Source organism: Cebus imitator, unplaced genomic scaffold (assembly GCF_001604975.1).
Source record: "Cebus imitator isolate Cc_AM_T3 unplaced genomic scaffold, Cebus_imitator-1.0 Scaffold352, whole genome shotgun sequence".
NCBI lineage: Eukaryota > Metazoa > Chordata > Mammalia > Primates > Cebidae > Cebus > Cebus imitator.
The window spans coordinates 2,038,490-2,057,683 of record NW_016107667.1 but is presented as its reverse complement, the minus strand read 5'-3'; the positions used below and the strand labels follow the sequence as shown (position 1 = coordinate 2,057,683).

General features: G+C 44.6%; 1 protein-coding gene across 4 annotated transcripts in view; it reads left to right on the top strand.

The window, feature by feature from the left end:
- ETV6 (ETS variant transcription factor 6) overlaps window positions 1-19,194 on the top strand; it is a 251,428-nt gene that overhangs the window by 55,636 nt on the left and 176,598 nt on the right. The window contains exon 2 of one of the 4 annotated variants that reach the window (XM_017506271.2): window positions 17,689-17,907. The exons of the other annotated variants lie outside the window; for them this stretch is intronic. The gene's annotated coding sequence lies outside the window, so the exon portion shown is untranslated. The remainder of the gene's footprint in view (window positions 1-17,688; window positions 17,908-19,194) is intronic. 4 annotated transcript variants of the gene reach the window in all.

The window sequence follows — 19,194 nt, the reverse complement described above, 5'->3', positions numbered from 1 at the left end:
ACTGAAGCTATTAATGTTTGCTTAACAACTGAGCAGCTACTGTGAATCGGGGCTCTGCCTGTGACCAGGGAGCACACAGTCTTGTAGAAGAGACAGCTGGGTATTCAGCTCACTGTGGTACCGTGTGCTAGGTGCCAAAGAAGGAACAGAGGGCACTGCGTGATCTGCTGAGGACTGTGAGGGAGAGGTAAGAAAAGTTCAAAGGAGAGGCCACATTTCAAACAGACCTTGAAGCTGTACAAGGTGGAGAAGAAAGGGATGGCATTCCACAAATGGCCTGAGCTAAGGCAAGTGGAAACGCGAGGTTTGTTGGAAGAATAGCAAGGACAGTGGAGAGAGTGTGAGGAATGACATTGGGGGTGTATGAATGTATGCGAAGGACTGGGGGACGTGCTAACTTGGAGGCCTCATGCAGTTAGACTGACTCCTTTCGATCTGTGGGTTGATGGGGTGTGAATGGATTGGAATGGGAGAGACCCCTGTGTGGGGCAAGTGGGAAGGCAGTGCGGTTGCAGCATTTTAGGCCAGATATGATGAGGACCTGAAGCAAGGCAGCGAGAGAGAAGAGTTTGCTCACAGTCAGGTCAGGTGCGTCGGCTCTGTTGACAGCAGAGTTTGTTGGTCCGCTCCCACTATCCTTGCTTTTTGTGTTCTGAAGTTTTTATAATTTCAGTTCCAGTTTAGAGGTCTGTTTTTGTTTTGTTTTTTTGAGTTGGCCTCTTGCACGGTTGCCTGGTCTGGAGTGCAGTGACGCAATCTCGGCTCACTGCGACTTCCGCCTCCTGGGTTCAACAATTCTCCTGCCTCGTCCTCCCGAGTAGCTGGGATTACAGGTATACATCACCACACACAACTAATATTTTGTATTTTTAGTAGAGATGGGTTTCACTATGCTGGCCAGATTGGTCTTGAACTCCTGACCTCATGATCCACCCACCCCAGCCTCCCAAAGTGCTGGGATTACAGGTGTGAGCCACCATGCCCAGCCTAGAGGTCTGTTTTTACAAAATTTCTCAGATCTTATTATACTCATAGCGGCAAGAACAAATTGATTTATACAAGACAGCCGGACAGGTTCCTACCTTCAGGCTTTTTATCCAGTTGTACACTTGGAAGGATAGTTTTTAATAGTCTTCCATGTCCTAAATGATGGCAGTCGTTAAGAATTTGTGTCATATACAACAGCTGGAGTCGAACTGTAATTATTTAACCTGTAATTAGAACAGGTTAACCAAGCTTCAGTGGAAGTATCCCCCTAACCCTGCCCCCATGTCCCTCCCCCCAACGTGTGAGCTCTTGGTAACAAAAGAACTCAAACGAAACTTTGATGCAAGGGTATAAACATACTTTGAGCCATCGGAACCTACCTAATGGTCCATAGAACCCTGGCTCTTCATGAAGGGCTTTCATAGTAAGCTTATAGGGAAAACCCATAGTCCTTGCCCACATGTAGTTTCTACTCTGAACTGTAACATGTGAGAGGTTACTTTGAAAAATTAGAAAAAAATGAATTTAATCAGGATTCTTAAAAGGTGACATTTATCATGCCTGTAATCCCAGCATTTTGGAGGCTGAGCCAGGTAGGTCACTTGAGCCCAGGAGTTCAAGACCAGCCTGGGCAACCTGGCAAAACCCTGTCGATACAAAAAATACAAAAATTAGCTGGGTGTGGTGGCACATGCCTGTAGCCCCAGCTACCCGAGAGGCTGAGGTAGGAGGATGACCTGAATCCAGAGCGGTTGAGTCTGCAGTGAGTCAAGATCGTGCCACTGCACCCCAGCCTGGGCGACAGAGTGAGACCTCCTTTGGAAGAAAACAAAGAAGTGACATTTGTAGGAGGATCCCAAACATACAAATAGGGAAAGTGAAAATACTGTTTGCTGCAAGTACTGAAAAAAAATACCCAGGAGTCATTATTTGACTAAAAGCAGATTGAGGAAATGAGGAAAAAGTGCTAAAATATACTAAAAATAATGAGTTTCAAAGAAAATAACCTTTTGCTAACCTTTGCATTCATCAGTCATTATTTTGTTGTGTTGTTTTGGTCACCCCTTTAAAACCATATATATAAATATAGAAGATCAAGAGAAGTGTGGTAAAAATAATTTGAGATTTGGAACATGGATTTTCAAAGGAAAGGTTAGAGAAATTTGGAGATTAAAATGGACTGACGTTATCATCTTCAATATTAAAAAAAAATCAGAAGGATATTTACAAGCAAGCAATGAAATACCAAGAAGTTTATGACACACTCTCTGCCCTCATGGGGCTTTCACCTAGTGGCCACTTTGCCATTATGCAGTTAACTACTCAGTTATTTTTTATTTCCCAAGAGCACTAAGTGACAGGAAATGCGTGTTAAGTTTGGGAGCTATTCTGAATGATCAATAGAGACCACCAGTGTCCCTTATAACTAACTACCCATTTGAAGATGCGGAGTTTCCTTCCCGGAGGTGGAGGGGACTGAGCAAGGGAGCTTCCTGGATGGGAGCTGGAACCAAATGATGTTAATTATGTAATTCTTTTCAGTTTTAAGATTTGAGGGCAACTTTAGAAAGAGATAAGTAATTGACTGCCCTGTGACTGTTAAGAGTCAACGCCTAAAATAAATGTATATTTGAAAATAGAAAAAAGAAAAAGGAAGAAAGGAGGAAAGACAAGTTATCTTACGGAGACAATGAATTTTCAGGTCGTCCCTCTAGTTTTAATTTTAGACCTGTGTCTTTAGTTGAAATTATTACAACTTGGATGTATTTTGTCTGTTTACTCATTATTTCATCTGTCTCGCCATTGCAAGGTAAGCACCATGAAAACAGGGACTGTCTTTTTAGTTCTTTACTGTGTTTCTGCCATCAAGCCCAGTGTTAACACATGGTAGGTACTCAAGACATACTGGCTGAATGAATCAGTGCCTGAAGGTGGACCAACGGAGAGAAGTGCTGCAAATACCAGCCAGTGAACAGACTTAGAAAGGACGTTCACCCAAGGGCTAAAGAGAGAAGGAGAATAAGGTAGTGGAGGGGATGAGGGAGAAGGGGAAGAGGAGCGAGTTTACAAGGCCTTTTTTTCTTTTTTTGATAGAGTCTCAGTCTGTTGCCCAGGCTGGAGTGCAGTGGCGTGATCTCGGCTCACTGCAACCTCTGCCTCCTGGGTTCAAGCCATTGTCCTGCCTCCCGAGTAGCTGGGATTACAGGTGCATGCCACCATGCCCAGCTAATTTTTGTATTTGTAGTAGAGACGGGATTTCACCATGTTGGCCAGGCTGGTCTCAAACGCCTAACCTCAAGTGATCCACCCACCTTGGCCTCTCAAAGTGCTGGGATTACAGGTATGAGCCACCACCCCCAGCCTCCAAGGCCTTTCTTTTAAAAAAATTTTTATTGTTTATATTTGACATTTTCAACATAATATCAGTTACGTATAGCTAATAGAATGGTTGCTACAGTGAGGTAGGCAACCATTCTCACAGGGGAGGGAGGGAGAGAGAGAGAGAGAGAGAGAGAGAGAGAGAGAGAGTGTGTGTGTGTGTGTGTGTATGTGACAAGAACAACTAAAATCTACATATTTAATAAAAATTCTGAATAGAATCCAGTTTTATTAAGCCTTAAAAAAGGAGATCTTGCCATTTGCCACAACATGGATAGACCTAGAGGACTTTATGATAAGTGACATAAGCCAGATCCAGAAAGAAACATACTACATGACCTCGCTTATATCTGGAATATTTATTTTAAAAGCTGAAATACACAGAGACAGAGAATGAAGCAGTGGTTAATGGTGGTGGAAATGGGGAGATGTGGGTCAAAGGACACCAAATAGCAGGTGCGCAGGACAAGCATGTCTAGAGACCTCACATACAGTGCAAAGACTGAAGTTAACGAGGCCTCTTCTTTCTGTTGCTGTTGTTGCATTACGTAATAGTGTGCTGAGAACGGGAGACACATAACGTCATCTAAAAAACGGGAGATGAAGTGGGCCAGTGCCCAAACATGCTAGCTCTGGGAAACAATTCAGGATGATTTGCCACTGAGTCAGGTTTGTTAATTATTTCTACAATAGCCAAAGGCTCTCAAAAAAATCAAGGTTTCCTGGTTTATAAATAATCTCTGGAAGGGTGTGTGTGTTTCAGGCATCTGACTCCTTTATTTATATTCTCTGCCCTGGCCTTCAGATGATTTTCAAGCAGACTTAGATTAGAGTATCTGCATTGGGATAATGGAGCAATTTTGTGGCAGACTGCTCTGGACTGTTCAACTCTTCTTGGCCTGAGTAGCCAAAAAATAGTGAAAACTTGATTGAGTCTGGTCTCGCCTGCTGTAGTCTGACTTAAGGATATAAAAATCCCAGACCTTAGACACTTAATACGTTAACATATTAACAAAAGGGTAAAACAAAATGCTAGAAGAAAACAACAAAAAAAGCACGTTTTTGTTTCAGGCATTTGACTTGAAGCACAGGGCACCCTCATAGTGAAAAGGGCATTCCAAGGGAAAGATTAGAGAGCAATTGAGACAACTCTAAGCCCCTGTTTGCCCACCCAGACTCTCTGGCCACCACCGTCCTCTCTTCACCATGAGAAAGCAGGCCAGGAGTCAGTTCAGCTGCCCGTGTTTAAGTGCTTTTACTATCCACGGAAGCACAGAGAAATGAAAGCAGAAGCCTTGAATATGGGTTTTTCCAGAATCGTTTTGAGAGACTTATTGTAGCAGCAGGAGTTCCATTTTGGGGCCACCCCCTGAACTTTCATGGCTTTCAAATCTTTGGAGGGCCATGGACTTAGTGGCTCAGAGGTCCCCTGCCGGGACTTCAGGATGGGAATGAGAGGAAGCGACTGTTCCTTCTGTTGTGCGTCAGCCTTGCCTCCGAGTTCTTCATGTCCTCGGTCCTTATATCTGGAATATTGAAAATAACAATGCCTTTCATTTGCAGTGCAGCTTTAAAAATATTTGCTTTTGCTATCTCATTTTATCCTGATAATAACCGTGTGAGAAAAGCAGGGTGGCATTCTTACTGTCCTTGTACACATGGAGAAATGGAGGCGCAGAGGTTAAGTTGCCCAGTTTAGTGAAGGGCAGAGCAGGGACCAGACTCCATGTCTCTTTGCTGGGAGAGCCCAACACGATCACATTGCAAGGGTGTTTCTTGTAAAACACTCCTGCATAAAAATAAAAAGGAGTAGGGAGTGCGATGTGAATTTTAGCTTTTCGAGGTGACTCTTTGTTTTTCATAGGTTAAATAGTGAATCAGTGTGCTCTGAGCTTCCGTGATGGGCAGCCCTCCCTACCTGGCGGGTCACTGAGTTTTCTAATGACTTCAACTTTAGGTGCCAGGAGACAGTGGGGCCACCTGCACTGTCTTCTGTGAGCAGGACAGATAAGAGGCAAGTGGAGAGGGTGAGAGAGCACTGGCTTGCATCATATGGCCCAGCTGCCCTTGCAGGGTTCAGCTGTTACAAGCCAGGTATTTCTAGGATGATTGCATTCCTGGCTATATCTGTTTTCTTTCAGATGGGGCATACAATTCACCTTTTGAGTTGTGTAAATGGAATCGAGGTGAAATCTTTACTCTGTTGGGCATATGACCTGCAGGTTGGTGCTTCTTGTTTGGAAAGCCTTCTGCTTCACAGCGAACAGTTTGTACTGTCGGGTAGACCTCTCTGCCAGAGGACCGACTCCTGTGGATTTGAAAAGGAAGACAAACCTGTATTTTGTAGAAAGGATCTATTGTTCCCTGTGGTGGTTGTGGCCAGCTTCTTGGACTCCTTTGGCTGACTCTGAAGAAGGAATTGAAGTCAGAATGCTGATCACTGACTTGCACAGGCACCAACAATCAAACCTCAGGGAACTCATAAGAAAGTAAACAAGAATGCTCAATTTCAGAGTTTTGAGGGAGAGCAGCTGTGTAAAGAAGGCTAGACATGAAAAAAAACGTGTTGGAGAGGGGAAAAAAATCACAGTCTCTGCCTCTCAAATGGGTAGTCTTAAAAATAATAAAGAATCCTTAGCAGCGGGCAGCCTTGCTGTGGCAGGCAGGCTCACCTGGGGGAGGTGGTCTCCTGGCTTAGAACTGGAGAGCGCCTGCGGGAATCGCAGCACTTCCCTACCTGAGCTGGATGTAGATTTAAAAAAAAAAAATTCTAGCATTTCCATAGATCCACCTCATGCTTTCACTTGTTCCCTTTAGTTCCAAATAGCAGGCTGGTGTTGAGAATTCTGTCATCATGGAGCGTGTTCTTCTAAACGTGAGAAATTTCAGAAGAGTTGGAACCAGTGTGTAGCCCTAGTGGTGGGTCCACGGATGTTCTGAGATTGCTTTAGCGATGATTTTCCTTCTCTTAGTGTAAGGAAAGAATGATTTTCCCCTCAATTACTGCCCTCTCACCTCCTGCATGTAGATTTACGGATTCTAATCGGGACTCTTCTTTGATTCAGTGCCAGATATACAGGCTCCGACTCATGTACATGGCATGTGGCCAAGGTGATCTGTCCTAGACGACGTCATGGCGGACAGGCATTGGCCATGGAGTGGTGATCCCTGGCTCTGCTTCTCCTGCCAGTGACCTGGCATGTTACCTCACAGGGCCGTATTTACCTGTTAATTGAGAGATTGAACTAGAACATAGTTACGATAATTTTAACCTCCTATCTTATGGCAGTAAAGTGACCTTTTAGCAGGATCAATTTATAAGCTGCTTGAAGTCTATCTGTTCTTCCCTTAGCAGTTGTATTTGTGATTTGCTCAGCCTGATTTTAAGTTCAGTGAATAGAGAAGGTATTCCACTATAATTTTGAATATTCTGTTATGCTTCTCTCTGTGGTAAGCATACATCAAAAGCTATACTTTTTCTTCAGGGCAACCTTTGTTTCCAACAGGAGAAAGCTCTCACTACTGCATCCAGCCTTGATCTGTTTAACCTAAACTGGAATAAGCCAGACAGAGCTGGGGTTCATGGGACAGATGGGAGCATCTCAAGTTTAGGATTGGAGAGTCGCAGTGAAAAAAAATGAACAAGAATATAGACTTAGAATTTGAAAACAGATAAAGCAGTCCTCACTTGTGCTCTGCAAGGGAGTCCTGTTGTCTCTAGCTATTGAACAGACTGGGTAGAAAGCTACTGAAAGACTGGAAATTTGTGTGGGGGCTTAGCAAGAGGGTCACGGTGCCGTAACTGTGTTTTCTTAAGGAGACTTGGAGCTGAGGTGCCACCTCCGTGGGAGGGACTTTTCCACTGGCTTCTTGCAGTCTGGACATCACAGGTGGCCCAGACTCCCACCTGTCTTGTGTGTATTCCCCTCTACAAGCCTCGCTGTGTTCACACAGGTACCACTTGCGGGACAGCACCATGGGGGGTAGACATTGTTTCATTCCAGGCACATTCAGGAATCGTATATGTGACCCTGCCTGCTTCTGATCTCTCAAGCCAACTGTTAGAGCTAATGACTTCCGGAAAGCTGAAATCCAGTGCCACTCAAGCCACTCTGCTTTTCTGCTGGTTTATTTTTGTTATTCTTACCCCCACTCATGTTGCTTTTTAGCCATCAATGAGAATGTATTGAGTTATTCAGTCGCTCAAGAGCCTGTGGGAGAGTAGAAAGATGTGTAAGAAACTGTCCCAGAATTTTAAGGGACTTAAAATCCGTTTGAAAAGGCAAGGCCTAAGCACATGAAAAGTTATCTAGCAATATCAGCTCATGAATGGAGTAGACAGTTGATCAGAGAAAGAGAAATGTTTGTTCAGGAGACGCTGCATTGAGGTGATGGACATGCGTGGCCTGAAAGCTTGATTCCTCCCCCCCATTGTATTCTATGTATAATATAAGATATATACGCATGAAGCTGTGTGAGTTACAAAACATGATGATACAGTGAACACCCATGAACTCACCACCCAACATAAGAACCAGAACATGACTGATATTGACACCTTACCTCTAGGCTTCTACCTCCTCATTCTACCCCAGTTCGCCACAGTCTTAAATGTATTTTTGCAGATTGTATTCCTTTTCTTTTTTGAAAGTCTTATATAACTCATTTGATGTTTTCTTTTCTTTAGAGATGGGGGTCTCACCATGTTGCCCAGGCTGGTCTCAAACTCCTGAGGTCACATGATCCGCCTTAACCTCCCAATAGCTGAGGAGATAGGCATGCACCACTGCACCTGGCTAAATCTCATGTTTTGTTTGGAAGTCTCATAATTGTGATATAGGATCTCTGAATGCAAAACACCTAGGGCACAAGTGATGGTTAATTTTATGTGTCAACTTGGATGGGCCACGGTGCCCATCTGTGTGGTCAGACATTCTTCTGGATGTTTCTATGAAGTTATTTGTGGATGAGACTAACATTTAAATCGGTGGACTTTGAGTAAAGCACATGGCCCTCCATAATGTGGGTGGGCCTCACCCAATCAGTTGAAGGCCTGAATAGAACCGAAGAGGGAATGCCACAGCACACGGCTTTCAGACTTACACCACAGCATTGGCTCTTCCCCGGGTCTCCAGCCTGCTGGCACGTCTTGCAGATTTTGGGCTTGTCTGCCTCCATAAGCACATAAGCCAGTTCCTTAAAATAAATATCTTTGTGTGTATGTATTTATATATACGCACACCACCCTGTTGGTTCAGTTTCTCTGGAGAACCCTGACTGTTACAGCGTATCACACCTCACTGCATGCCACGCAGGTAGCACTGCAGAATTAATCTGCAGAGTATTCTCACATCAGGAGGTCAGCAGTATATTAGGCGCATACCAGAAAGGCACTTGGATGATTCTGGCCTACACCATGGAAGAGAAATGTTGATTTGCTGTAAAAGCAAAGCCAGCTCCTTTTGGAGTATTCTTTTCTCCTTTTTAGTGTTCTGTCCCCTCCCAAAGCTCCGTGGCTTTCTCTGGTCATTCAGAGACCCTTACTTCCTCCCCAACACGTACACCCATCCCTCCCCAACACACATGTACCCTCATGTCTGTGCTTTCCCCTGCCTTCTGTGTGGAGTCCTAATTCTGCGTGTTACAAGGAAAGGCGTTTGTTTAGTTTCTCTGAGTTCCTGCCTCCTCCTGTGCCCCAGAGTTGAGGGGCGATGTCAGTCTGTATTTATTATGTGTCACTGTGTACCAGATACTGATTTAAATGTTTTGCCTGTTTATTCTGTGGTATTTTCACAATATTCTGTGGATTTCAGAATCCCAGGTGGTAACTACTATCATTATGTTCATTTTGCAATGAGAAAAGGGCAAGAAAGTCATAGAAATGGGATTTGAATCCTGGTAGTCCGACTTCAGAGCCCTGCGTCTGACGCTTCTGAAACACATTATGAACTGGAAAGCGCTCTGCAGATAGAAGCTACTGTTCGTATTACAAGGCTAGCATTACAGTGTGCCTGTTGTCTTGGGGCCCTGCGCTCTGCGAGTTTATAGCTAGGGCATTTTTGGGGCTGATTCAGGCTAATGAGGTTGTTGATAGGAAAATATTACTCTCCCTACAAAGCTCTGGTTCTTTGACAGAAGCCTGCTGGTGGTCACAGTTCCTGAGCCCCAAGAAGTCCTGTAGGGCACCTCTAGGAGTCGGTCTAGCTCTTGTCATCATGGGCAAGTGAACATGTCTCAGTGAGCCTCTGATCACTTTCTGTAAAATGAGGACATGATGGTTAGTGGCTGTGTGGGGTCATGTGTCTCCTCTCTGGTCACGTCAAGGAAGCAGCCCCGTACTTTGTGTTCAAGCAGATCCTGGAGGCTGCAGGATAGCCCATTGAGACCAAGCGGAGACTAGGCCTCAGGTGAGGAAGCCTTAGCTTGGAGGGTCAGAGGCCTCAGCTAGACTTGGTAAATATTTGGCACTTCCTCTCTCTCGCAGGACCACAGCAAATGTTAAATAATCACAGCAGTCTTTAGTTTGACCACCACAAATCGATTGAGTTGGGCAAATAGCATGGAAGGTCTTTGCCCATTCTTTAGGAGCTCTGGGTGTCCCGAGAGAATTCATTGAGTCTGGCATTAAGTTTTCCCTCTCCTTTCTCATTTTCTTTTCCCAGCTGTATTTCTCCAGGTTTTCAGCCCATTACGTTTGTTTCTGCAGTGTTTTTAACTCTTTCCCTGCCTGTTGAGATGGAGTCTCAGTTGTTTAGTAATGGCAATACATTGAGAAGACCATCACACAGTTAGAGCTCTAGGTGTTTCTTTGCCTATGAGGTTAGTTTTCTGTATTTCATTTGTGGAGGGAATAGAAGTTATCCCATTTAAGTGTGGAAACTTTTTTTTTTGGAACATTTCCCTTCCTTTTTCTTCATATATCCTGGTTCCTTCTCTCCTGCACTGTCACATAGACACCAGTTTATATTGCTTCTGATCCTGAAATTCCTTCTTTGAAAGAAAGAGAACATTGTGTGCCATTGTTTTCTGTGGGAGATCTATGCTGCTCCTGTATTTTCTAAACATTTATCCTTAAAGCATTTTCAGATGTCAGTTAAATGAGGGAACAATGGCCCCTGGGTCCTGTTAGGGACACATTTTTCATGCCTGTAAAATGAAGAAGGTATAGAGGAATATTCATCTGAAGTCATGATTTGTACGTCATTTCCTTGCTTTCTTCAACATCATTATTTTTGAACCAGAAAGTATTTTGATCAACATTTTGGAGGAAGAATTGTATGGTATTTCCCAACCTCCCCACCGTGGGTGGAATTGCATCACTGAATCACTTTTCTCTATTTTTTTCCACTTTCTGTCTCCTGTTTTGTCAAGCCTCCAGCAAACTCCAGCCTTTTTTCTGTGTTTTTTAGTCCTAAAATTCTAGCCTGGCATCTGCGATTGTGTTAGTTTCCCATCATTATTTTCTAGTCTAACAAGAAAGCCTCACAAAAACAAAGCATTTTGTTTAATCCTCAGGTGGACGTTTGAACCCTGGTAAACATGCTCCCCTTCACCCCCCGTCTTACTTTTTAGCAATCTCAGAGATCAAAAAGACAATCATCTCATCTAGTGTAGACAAAGTGAAGGACGTTCCTTTAATTTGCCTTTGCCTTAGTCCCCAGTTCATCCATCTAATCCGTTTTAAGGGATAAAAGTGCAATTACAAACATTTCATGTGTGGTCAGATTTTTAGTATTTTAATCTGGTCTGAGACCTAAGACGAAACGGCAATTCTAATAGAGGTCCTGTGTGGAAGAAAGGACCTGGGTGCCTGTCTCAATCCAGTCCCTTCTTAGACATGTGACCTTGGAAAACCTCTCAGGGACCTAGCATCTCGTCATAGATGGGGATGGTATTACAGGTCATGCTCATCTGTATTCATCAGGGTTCTCCAGAGAAACAGAACCAATAGGAGAACCACATCGCTGTTGATATCAATAGATAGGTGTGTATATGGGATGGCAGCCTGGAGACCCTGGGAAGAGTTTATGTTGCAGTCAGGAGGCTGAACTTCCTCTTCCTTGGGGGACCCCAGTTTTTTCTCTTATGGCCTTCAACTGATTGATTGAGGCCCACCCATGTTACGGAGGGCCATCTGCTTCACTCAGAGTCTACTGACTTAAACGTCCACCTCATCTAAACAGTATCTTCATGGTGTTCAGGCAGATATCGGTGCCACGGCCTAGCCGAGTTGACACCTGAAATTGATCATCTCCCTCTCTCAGGAGTTTGTGAGCATCAGGTGTGAACAGTCAGGAGCTGCAGGCATCCATGGAGGAGGCCACTGCTCTTCATGCTTGAGCCTTTTCTCTCTCTGCCTCCTTTACTTCTCCTCTGTCCCCTCACTTCTGTCCTTTTCCTTCGACCTCTGGCACCTGCCCTCCATCTCCCACCAGCTGCCTAAGACGGGAGCCACGTGTGAAGTGAGAAGACGGGGGAACGACCAGGTGGGTGATGGGTTTAAACTGGAAAGAGAACAAATCCTAAGCCAGTCAGGATGGAATTGGTCTAGCTCTTGTGCGATCATGGGCATGTCAACGTGCCTCGGTGAGCCTTCAATCACTTTCTGTAAAATGAGGATAATGATATGTGTCCTCTAAAGTGAGGATAATGATATTTATCTGATACAGTTCTTCTGCCCTAACACATAGGTGTACGTTGTGCTTGCTTTCAAATGTTTGGTAATTACCTTTTTAGATTTAAATCATTACTCCAGTTGAACTCTCCTTTAGCCTTTGTATGTCTAGACTTTCCGTTAAGATTAGATTACTTGTTCTACTGTGATTGTAAACCATGGTTTCCGTGAAGTCTCATAGCGAATGTTCTTTTGCTATTCCTCTTTTGTTATTATGCTCTTTTGTTATTTCTCAAATATGTCAAGCATACTTCTCCCCCAGCACCTTTGCATGTGCTGTTTCCTCTACATGGAGCTCAGATGACTGCATGACTTTTTTTTTTAAAACTTCTTTTAGGTATCTGTTCAAATGTCTTCTACTCAACGGGGCTTTCCCTGACCACCTTATAGAAAATAATATATGCTCTCATGTTCCGTTGCCCTTGCCTTGCTTTGTTTTTCTTCATAGTCATTATCTGGGATATATATTTATTTCTGTCTACATTCTCCCACTAGTACAGTGGTTCTCAATCTTGGATGTTGATTAGACTCACCCTGGGAGTTTTTAAAAATATCCTCTCCTGTGTTCTAGAACAATTAAATTTAATAATGTTAGGGAAGAGACTCAGGCACTAGGTTCCTATGTGCAACCAAGGTTGAGCACCAGTGTTCTAGTCTAGAACCTTACTTCCAAGAGGATGTAGACCGGTGGCATCCGCATCACCTTGGAGCTTATTTGAAAGCTGAGTCCAATTCTTCTCTTGGCAAGACCCACAGATGATGCATATGACACTAAAGCTTGAGATGCACTGCACTAGAGTGTAAGCTAGGGGCTTCATTTTGCTTGCTGCTGTATACTTAGTGTCAGAACAGTACTAAGCATGTAATAAGCACTCATGAAATGTTTACTGGATGAATTAACATTGGAGATGAGAGGAAGAAGGAGGTAATGATGGAAAGAGGACAATGAAAGAGAGGCAAGGGAAGACAGAAAACACAATTTGGCCTCCCCACATTTCCTGGGTACATATATAAGTGTTCTCTCTTGCTCTTTGCTCCCAATCAAAACTCAACCAGCCTCACGTCCAACATCTCACGGGCTTGCCTCCTGTTCTCTGTACTTTTCAAAGTGATAGCTACTCATCAAAGATACTGTGGTAATGAATTGCCTAACTGCACAGCACGGCTTCTTCTCTTCTTGCATGTATTTGATTAGGGGCCTGCTGAAACCAATTAAGTAAATAATTCCGTAAGACTTTATGAACTACTTACTACATGCGTGGCTAGACACAGGCAGGCTCAAGAGGCTAAGAACCAAAGATGGAAAAGGCACAACTTACAGTCCAGCTGTAGAGACAGACTTTTAGGTAAGTAATCATACCTTGGGGCAAAAAAAAAAAAAACATGGTCAGTGATGTAAGATACTTACAGCACTTACAGACATCTAGACTGGGTGGTGTCAAAGGTCTAGAGTAAGTGACTATTTCAGATTGAGGGGTGGGAGTAGACTCCTGGTAAGAAGGGCAAAGGCATGTGAGTTGAGTATGTGAGTGGCTGGAACACAAGGTGGGGAGGAGGCATGCTTGTGAGCTTTGGAAATCACAAAGACAGAAGGCAGTGAAAGGGTTGGAGTACGGTCAGTTCTGTGTTTTGAGGAGATGACTGACAGCCATGGAAGGTGGATTGCAGAAGGGAAACCATGAACCCATCACACCCAGTTTTGAGATGATTAAAGATAATACCCAAGTTATATGACAAAGCCGTGGCAGGGGCAGTAAGATGCAAAACGTGGAGATAGTCTTGAGGTTTTTCAAATGTGGAAAACTGTGTCTTTTTAATTTAACCCAAATAAGCAAGAATTTTTGGGGTGATGTCAAATTCGATAGTTTTATGAGCATATACCCTGAAAACTGTGTGATATTATGGAAATATAGGCTATTTCTCTTTCACTGGCCTTCAGATAGACGGGATTCGTGAAGAGTTGTGCATTCTTCTTTTCTTAGAGCTTTGAGTGGAGATGGACCCTAGTGATTATTTATTTTGACCACTTTGTTTTGAAGATGAAGAGAAGGAAGCCAAGGTATGAAATGATCATCAGAACCAGCAGTGGAGCTTGAAGTCACCATTGCTAGGTATATGCTGAGTGCCAGGTGGTTTAAATACTCATTATCACCTTCAATCCTCACAATCATTTTATGAAATAAGGATGCTATGTTTATTTTAGAGATGAGAAAACCCAGAACTCAAGGAGGTAACTCACCTAAGGTTATGCAGCTAATAAGTGGTACAGCTGGGATCCAACCCAGGTGTGTCCCAGCTACACCGTACCATTTACTGCTCTGCCCTGCTGCCTTCCTATTCAGCGCTCCCTGGCGCTACTGATGAAGAGTCGAACTTACAGAGGTCACACATTGTTTTCCTTGTTTTTGGACGCAGTTTTGTTTTCTTTGATAATCATAAACTGAGGATTTATGACAGCCGATTTCTCTCCATTACTTTGGTCACAATTTCACAACGTGACCTTTGCAAGTAAAGGCTTTGAGTTCCTTAAAATAGCTAAATTGAGGGGATAAAGGAAAACTAACTCAAATCAGAGGATTTCCATCAGGTTTCTGTAGGTTTCTTATAATAATCAATACGTATTTAGCAATTCTTTTTTCACATAAATAGGAGAGCCGAGGGAAGAAGTGTCTTTGACCTGATGGCGTTAAGCCTGCAATCTGGGTGAAAGAGAACTTGCTGAGCACTCTGGATCCGATACTGAAAAGTTGAAGAAAGCAACATCTTGCTTATTACCCTGTGTTTAAGACCATTCGGAACCAAACATGTGATGATCAGGGCTGTGATCTGGTGAATTGGGAGTGATTTATGCCTCTCAAGTGAGTTGACCTGAACCAGTAGGGTCCATCATCCTGCTTCAGTTTCTGCATTGGCATTCGTGTTACTATTTGGTGGAAGTTGGTTCACTTTTGGCTGAAATTGGTGGATGTGGGCAGAGCAGGACTAGTTCCTTTCTTTTGTCCTCTGTTCTAGCAGTGCTCTGAGGATGCTTTGGAAGACTCATTCTTCAGAGCTGCAGCTGGACTGCCTTAGACATCTGCATTTCTCTATCTCTGAAATAAGGGACCCAAACAAGAGCATCCCTCTTTTCCCTTGCAGCTCTAAAATTATGTGATTTTTCTTTCACATGGTGAGTGAAATAGTCATCTGAACTGCTGTAGGAGGTTGTGCTTATTGCATCCCACATCTGTGTGGTTAACCTCCATGTTCATGCTATCCAGTGCCAAGAGCACCTTTGTGGCCTTGAAGCAGTTGTACACAGTCCACAAACTACTCAGCCACTTCTCCCAGTCTTCTAAGCAGGCAGACTCCTTATCTCTTACATCTAAAATCATTAGGTAGACTTTGATTCCAACGGTCAGAGCACAGCATGGTAACCAGCAAGCCCTCATCCAAGCACGTATTTCAGCAGGTGATGCTGAGGTGCTTCGGGCCTTCCGTGCACACAGATAGAGGCTTCCCCTGAGCCTCAGGGAAAGTTTTATTTTGCCCATGTCCTATCCCTTCCTGCATCGTATATGTTCATGTTCCTCTGCCACTCCAGATACAACAGCATCTGCTCAGTTCCATTTTCTTCCTTTTGCAAAAAGCAGGCAACCAGCTTTGCCTTCCCAAGAGTAGACAAACCTGGAGTCAAGGGTGCCACGTTTTCAGCTTCAACGGCAATTGCTGCGGCTCCCTTATTTCATCACCTATTAGGATGCACAGGTGGCGCTAAGTGACACAGAGCTCATAAAACATATCTGCTTCCTGCTGATTTCATGGTTCTGGAGGACAGGCTGTGCACAGGGATTAAGACAGACTGGAGTAACAAGCAGGGGTGCTATGGAGTATTTATTTATCCTAAATTAATAAATGTCTTTTCAGCCGCTTTTCCCCATAGTGTAATGCAGTAACGCTGCGGGACTTGTGTACATGTGCGTGCATGCCTGTGTGTGTTCACGTGTGTGCCTGAGTAAGGAACATCCGTCCATCTCTAGCTGTCATGTCTGAGAACAGTTAATAAAAGGTTTGACCTCATGTGCCTGCAAGTGATCACGAGACAGTTACTGAAGCATTCAAAGAAGCAATGTCTTTCATCTGACTCGTTTTGAAAAAGCTTGAGAATGCTTTCCCAAGGCCATTTCTTAGGAAACACACCGTGGGACACTTTTCCTATAGTTTGCTGTTGTTGATGATCATTGAGAACTTTGTACCCAGAAAGACTCTACACTGTGAGTGTCCCCTAACAGTCCCTCCCCCTCATCCTGATCAGTGGTGTCTGACGCCCAGCTACTCGCTGCAGCCACCCGTTCTCCAGCTGAGGGGGCCTGGACTTTCGACAGAGAATTCACAGCCTGGAAGTGGAGTTCGTGCAAATTTCTTTTGAGCTGAAAAGAATAAACAGATAGAATGCCACCTTTTTAAAACAACCTTCTATGAAACATGGGGGGCAAGTCAGATTTTGTGTAAACCAGAAAGAGAGAGAAGGCCCATGATAAAAATTTGAAGTAGATTGGGAAGTTCCTGAAACTTCTAAAAACTGGTGGTCCAAAGTGGGCACTATTTTTTGTGTGCATTTGAGAGCCCCTTCCCGGTTCCTTGGTCCATGCTGGTCCCTTTCAGCATTCCAGGAACCCTGAGCTCCCCTGTGCTAAGCAGCCCTCACACCTCAGTCCAAAGCCTCATCCCCTGCCTGACCACACCCCACTTCTTTTGGCACAGCTTCCCAGACTTACAAGATGTCTTGAAGTGACTGAATGGAGTTAGTGTTCGGCAGGACTGGCTCTGTAACTGGTGGGACCTGGTGCAGAATGTAGATATAGGGCCCCTTGTTCAAAAATTACGAAGAATTTCAAGATAACCACAGCAGAGCATTAAAACAAACCCATGTTGGCCAGGTGCGGTGGCACACTCCTGTAATCCCAGCACTTTGGGAGGCCGAGGCAGGCGGATCACTTGAGCTCAGGAGTTTGAGACCAGCCTGGGCAACATGATGAAACCGTCTCTACTAAAAAACAAAAATTTAGCTGGGAATAGTGGCGCGTGCCTGTAGTCCCAGTTACTCGGGAGGCTGAGGCAGAAGAATTGCTTGAACCCAGGAGGCGGAGGTTGCTGTGAGCCGAGATCGTGCCATTGCACTCCAGCCTGGGTAACGAGAGTGAAATTCTGTCTCAAATAAATAAAAATAAAAAAAATTAGCTGGGCATGTGGTGTGTGCCTGTAGTCCCAGTTACTTGAGAAGCTGAGATGGGAGGATTGCTTAAGCCCGGGAGGCAGCCAGGGTGACAGTGCGAGACCTTGTCTCAAAAAAATTCTCAGACGAGCACAGGGCTCCTGTATGACTGCACAGGTCACAGGTCTTACACCCACGAAGCCGGCCCAGTGCTCAATAGTGTATTTTAGAATAAGCAGGAGTTGGTTTGGTGCTGCCAGACTTGCAGACCAGTCATGATGAGGGCTGATGGCAGATCCCTGATCTGTGATTCAGAAGGAGTCTTTCAGACGGCATTACCCGGAGTCTGGGTTCTCTCTCTTTTCTGAAGTTGTCGAGGCTGTGCAGAATGTATGTGTTTAGTGTTTCATCCAGTCTGTTAGGGTAATCAGTGTGATTTCTCCGGCACCTCCAGGACTGGAAGCAGACCAGATCGAATCAAAGCTGTGGAAGCTGCCCATGGACTGGCTAAGCTGCCACCCTGTTAGTGAAGCTGCTGGGGAGAGGGAAGCTGAAGCCTGAGCCACAGGGAGCCATAGACTGGAGTCTGGAATCCATTTGCTCCACGCAGGAGGCCTGCATCTCTAGTCAGGAGGCACTGCCTGGAAATCTAGCATCATATTGATGTCCTTTGGTAAAGGAAATATGGCCCTTGCCCCAAGTTATCTTACAGTCTCTTTGTGCAATGTAATGTGTATTAAAAATACCGACAAGTGTAGATCCATGGAAGATCCTGATCTTTTAGGTCTGGCATGCAATAGACACAGTGAGCACTCTGTATAGACATCAGGAGATTTTCTTCCCTGAAGGACAAGCTCCTGTAGCATCTTCCTGCGCTGAGATGCAGTCACGCTAGCCTGTCTTTCACTCAGCAGGGATGGCAAGGAAGGACCGGCTGATAAGCCATAAAGTGAACCAGTTTGTAATTTTACAGGGCTCTGAATAAAGATGCATTTATCTCTGGCCAAGACCAAGAGGCCATGTTGTCTCTCCCAGGGAGGAACTTGATGAGCTGTGGCTTCTTTGGGGGTGCTAGGGCAGAGCCAGGCTTGAGTCTGAGAGAGGCAAGTCCATGTATTAAAATCTAGCAAGGGGGGCGGGTCTAGAGCAAGGGGCAGGAGAGAAGCGGGAGTGGAAGGCAGGGATGAGGACTGTTAACAGAGCCTCTGCCTCCTTCCTTCCTCTTCTCTCACACTGGCTCTTTCGGCCACTTCCCTCACTGAGATAGGAAGTGGTCCTGTGGTGATGCCAAGGGCACGGGCTTCTGCTGTCTGGGCTCTGGCACAATCACTGGCTGTGAGTCATCCGGGAAGGAAAGGCATCTTTTACCGCCCCCTCTCCCACCGTGGCCTCAGGCTCCCACCATGCAGGAAATGCCTGGTCTCCCACAAGTCAGAAGCTGTAAACAGGACTGGTGGCAGTTCATACAGATTTGGCAAAGGATGAGAAGCTGCAGGTTATTGGTATCAGTGATTACAGAAGAGGAAGGAGTTGATATCTGAAGATATGAGATGTCTTCTGAGGGGCTTCTGAGGATGGTATTAGCATGTTCAGGCACAGCCTTAATCTTTAAAAGTCACAAGGAGTCATCGGCACAGTCATCTCCCTAATAAGCCTTGAGAGCGCTGTCAAAGACAGTTCTGGATGGAAGTAAGAAACCATTAAGGCAGGGAGAGGCAAAGGCAACTCTGTGTTGAGATCTTAGCTCTGAACATTTATGAACTCAGATTTAAATTCCTCTAGCCTCAGTTTCCCTGTCTGTAAAATCAGGATAAATACTTCTTACTCAAGGCCAACAAAAACAAGCAATGGGGTAAAGGACCCATATTGATAAATGGTGCTGGGATAGTTGGCTAGCCATATGCAGAAGAACAAAACTGGATTCTTACCTTTCACCGTATACAAAAATTAACTCAAGATG